At 35.3% G+C, this 4989-nt stretch overlaps 1 long non-coding RNA gene across 1 annotated transcript; it reads left to right on the top strand.

The window, feature by feature from the left end:
- Nucleotides 1–216: 216 nt before the first annotated feature.
- On the top strand, nt 217–4654 carry LOC130550708 (uncharacterized). Its single transcript, XR_008962477.1, has 3 exons — nt 217–1702; nt 2396–2564; nt 2649–4654. It is a non-coding gene; the product is annotated as an uncharacterized LOC130550708 (long non-coding RNA).
- The last annotated feature ends 335 nt before the right edge of the window (nt 4655–4989 follow it).

The following is a 4989-nucleotide window of genomic DNA, read 5'->3' as shown; positions in this document are numbered from 1 at the left end:
ATAAATACATGTTCGCATGAATTTTACTGATCTTAAATTAAGATTTTATTTAAACTAGCAACTAAATGCCTCTTTATATTTAAGGCTTTTAACTTGAGGTTATTTAACATAAAAAATATAACTTAACACAATTAATACTTTTCAGAAGATCGCATGACATTACCTTCTTCTGCGTTGCTGCCACCTCTCCCATGCAGACACTTGCACTGTAAAAAATGTCAGTAGATTTAACAGTAAAATACCGTATAAATGCTACAGTATAAAACCGTATTTCATAAAACATGCGAAACCCGTAGAATTTACAGTGGAAATCTGTAATTAGTTTTACGGAGTAAGACCGTACATTTAACAGGTAAAAACATATGAAAATACGGTTTATTGGAGTAAAACATTACAGTACACTGTATTATTTGCCGTAAAAAAAGAACGTCTTAAAAATATTCTTATTACAAATAGGCTACATAAACATATCTGACTCCCCTGTGCAGTGTGCACTTAAACCAGTTTTAATATGTGTTATAAAATCATCTTTTTCTGTGTAAAGTTGTAATATAATGACTTCTATACATTGTTTAGCTTAAATTGTCTGCCTAAACCCCCCAAAAAATTTCACCTTGACATTTGTCACTTTTGATAATTTAAATATTGTTTTTATGTAATTAGCAGTGCTTTTACATTTTTAGATTGTGTGAAACAAATTTTTTGTCTCTGAACTCAAGAATGTATTTTATGGTAAAGCAATCAACTCAACAAGCATTTAAAACATAACCGTTAAGCATCATCCAATCAAGATATACGTTGCGCCTTGGCTTCGTGAACAAAGGATGTGATTGGTTGAATACTCATTGGCGCGGAGCACACAGTAACGTAAAGTTTGCGTTCCCGCGTTTCAACAGTGACGATTCTGATGAAGCACTGTCGGAGCTGAACTACAAATCAGTGGAATATATATATATATATATATATATATGTATGTAATTGGGCATATTGGTAAGTTGGATTTAACGGTTTTAGCAGTGTGTGATTTTAAACACGAGTAGAATGTACACTGTTTTCATGGGGCATAAACATATTTAACTAGCCAGCGCATGTAGGCAGACTTGCAAGTCCTAAAGCGTGAGAGCTCTTGATCCGTGGAAATATTCTGTAAAATATATGTTTGTTAAGTACTTTTGCTAAATAGAATCAAGCAGTGCATCGTTTTAAATACGAGTAAGTTAGCATGTAGGCTACACTGTTTAAACATGCCTGGCAGCGGATGTAGTAAAACTCGCAAGCTCTAGATGTCCTGCCCAGTTTGTGAAATATAATTTATGTGTTTGAAACCGTAGTAGAGTGTGTATTTGTTCACGTAGTTTAAATGTTTAGCTGTCAGTTCTGTGTGATATCAGTGCAAATCCTTAGGTAGCATGTTTTACATAACAAACTTCACCTTAAACCACGGTGCGTGTTCAAGTGTGCATTTTTACCGTAAACAAAATAGATTCACGTGTTGCTACTCCACATGCCCTTGCTGTCACAAAACTAGAAGTTTTGAGAGTACAGAAATGGTTGCTCAGAGGATGTGAAAGGCATGATTCTTCTACCTCTCTCCTGTTTTGATGAGAAAGAGGAGCTCCTCCATTATGTAGAAGAGACAAGCCTGGCAAAGGATGTGGAGTTAGAAAACCTGCCTGTGACGCCTTGCATTATTGTGTGTGTGGTAAGTGAACGTTTTGTTAATATACAGTAGAACCCTAAAGCTTTAATGATTAAATGTTTAACTATAAAGTTGAGTTTATAAGTTTACATGCCCCTTGCAGAGTATGCAAAATGATAGGGATTAAAGTGATAGTTCACCCACAAATGAAAATTCTGTCATCATTTACTCACCCTCTTATCATTTTAAACTAGAACACAAAAGAAGATATTTAAAAAAAATGCTGGTAACCGAACAGCAGTGGCACCCATTCATTTCTATTGTATGGACACGAAACCAACACAAGTCAATGGGGGCCAGTTAACAACATTCTTCAAAATTGTGTTCTGCAGAAGAAAGTCATACAGGGTAAATGCTGAGACAATTTTAATTTTTGGTGAACTATCAATTTAAGAAATAAGATACAAATCATACAAATTGCAATTTTTAATTAGTTCTGCACAGAACAAACTGTTCCACATAATATATGTTTTACATATATTCCACAACACAGATTAATAACTCGGTTTACACAAATCTAAACTTTAGAACTGGTTTATTTCTATTATTTCTAAAATCTATTTTGTGAAATGGTTATTTCAGGGCAGTACTAAATAAACTGCAATTTGTATAATATTCTTGCCATACTGTATATGTAAATACACAATAATCTTACGTTCATAAATTTATGTATATTGCATTGAAATGTATCTACAGGACCCTCCTGCTATGCTGCTGTCCGATTCATGCTAGCTGTGGACCGCAAGATTGTGAATGATGACATCACTTCTTTCATCTCTGCTGTTTGCCTAATGTTCTGCAGTTATTACTGCTCCAAAATTAACTACCCTACTGAACTGGCGTCAGTGCTTGAATTCCTGCAAAGGTATGTAAAGAGACTTAGGAGGGGAGATTCATTACGGTGTAGCTTAATTTACAGACTTATAAATGTTTTTTTTTTCTTTTCAAGGTGTTTTTTTCATCCTCAATCCGGAGAAAGGGAATAAAGGAGGTGGAAAAGAAAAACAAAAAGCTACTCCCAGTCTTCACCCTAATCGCTGACCTTTCTGATCATGAATGGCGAGAGACTTTGTAAAGGTGGTCTGCAGACTGTTTCCAAGTTTATACTCGGGGTGAGAGACTTTGTAAAGGTGGCCTACAGACTGTTTCCAAGTTTTAATCTCTTAAAGGGTTATTTCAGGCTTGAATCAAATTTTCCCCATGTTTTACTTACCCTCAAGGCATCCTAAGTGAATGTAACTTTCTTCTTGAGGAATAATGGAGTCAGAGTAATAATACCACGTATCCTTTTACTTCCAAGCAGTAGAATGGGAGTGAATGGGGGGCAATTTTTTAAATCTCCAAAAAGTGCATCCATTGATCAAAGAGCGGCTCGACACGGCTCCGTGGTCTTAACAAAGGTCTTCTGAAGCGAATCCATGCGTTTGTTTAAGAGAAATATACATATTGACAACGCTATAAAGGATAATGTCCAACATCCGCTGCAGGCGAGCGAGAGGCTTGTTTCTCCGGCAAATGACGCAGAGTCTTCACCCTAAGTAAGTTCCTGTGACGAACACCATTTTTCGCCAATATAAACACCGCCTCTTCTGGGCGGGAGCTTTCGTCGCCATCATTTAACGGAAAAACAAGCCTCTCTTTCGCCTGCAGCGGCTGTTAGACATTATCCTTAATAGCGTTGTCAATATGCATATTTCTCTTAAACAAACGCATTGATTCGCTTCAGAAGACCTTTGTTAAGACCACGGAGCCGTGTCGAGCCGTTCTTCTTTCATCGATGGATGCACTTTTTGGAGCTTCAAAAAATCCCCCCCATTCACTCACATTCTGCCGCTTGGAAGTCAAAGAATACGTGGTATTATTACTTTGATTGCATTATTCTTCAAGAAGAAAGTCACATTCACTTAGGATGCCGTGAGGGTAAGTAAAACATGGGGAAATTTTGATTTTAAGCATGAAGTATCACTTTAAAGGGATAGTTCTCCCCAAAGTGAAAATTCTGTCATTTCCTCACTCTCAGGTTCTTCCAAACCTGTATACATTTTTTGTTCGGTTAAACAAAAAGGAAGCTATTTATAAGAATGTCAGTAACCAAACAGATCTTATCCCTCATTTACTGCCATAGTAGGGAAAAAAAATACTATGGGAGTCAATGGGGGATGAGATCTGTTTGGTAAATGACATTCTTACAAATAAATTCCTTGGTGTTTAGCAGAACAAAGAAATATATACAGTACAGGTTTGACATGACAAGAGAGTGAGTAAATGATGACAGAATTTTCATTTTTGGGTGAAGCATCACTTTAAATGTAGACTGGACTGAACGATTTTAATTAAACCACTGTATACCAGTTGAAACACGAGAACAGAAAAATGCACTAATATTTTGTCTTAAATGCCTGCCAGTCTTTATTAAAGATACTTGGGACCTCACTGATGTCTTTGTCTTTTATAGATTTTGATGGGTTTTGATGATTTGATTTAGGTTTGCAAATGTAAGATATTTATCAATTAGTTTAACAGTAATTTTAATAGTTTCTTAAAGGTTAAATCTGAATGTTTAGCAAATAATTATAGAGTTTAACTGTAATTATTACAACATAAACCTTTAAATTAGACAGTGCTGAACTGTAAAAAAGATGGTTATGAACCGTAATTAATACAATGTAAACCTTTAAATTAGAAAGTGCTGAACTGTAAAAAAGATGGTTATGAACCGTAATTAATACAATGTAAATCCTGGAATTTGACAGGTATAAACTGTTTTTATAACAGCATAAACAAGTAAATTAGACAGTTATGAACCGTAAAAAAGAAAATTATTAACTGTAAAATATACGGTACAGTGGGTGCAATCCCGTAAAACCAATAACGTTGCAACCGTACTTTTGACGGTAAAGTTCTGGCAACCACAGCTGCCGGTTTTTTACCGTAAAATTTACGGAATATTTTTTACAGTGTGCACTGTATCTGTTACGACCCCCATAAGTCTAGGGTTCAAAAGGAGGCACGTAACAGAATAAAAATGTGTTGTGTGTGTGTGTCAGCTGCAAGACTTAAGATCACTCAATTAAAAAAAAGATCTAAAAAAACTCAAATGTCAAAGGAAGCAAAATAGTTATTTTATTAACAAAATTGTTGAAGGGTTTCAAGCTTCAAGAGGGGGGTTAAGCCAAAATAATAAACAAAAGACACTCTACCTAGTAGGGAAAGTAACTAATAGACTAACAAAATAAAAAAAGAAATACGCAAAATACCCTACCTTCCTTACTAACAGGAGAAAACAAGAA

The sequence above is a fragment of the Triplophysa rosa genome, unplaced genomic scaffold (genome assembly GCF_024868665.1).
Source record: "Triplophysa rosa unplaced genomic scaffold, Trosa_1v2 scaffold406_ERROPOS52721, whole genome shotgun sequence".
NCBI lineage: Eukaryota > Metazoa > Chordata > Actinopteri > Cypriniformes > Nemacheilidae > Triplophysa > Triplophysa rosa.
This window is presented reverse-complemented; position numbering and strand designations above follow the sequence as displayed.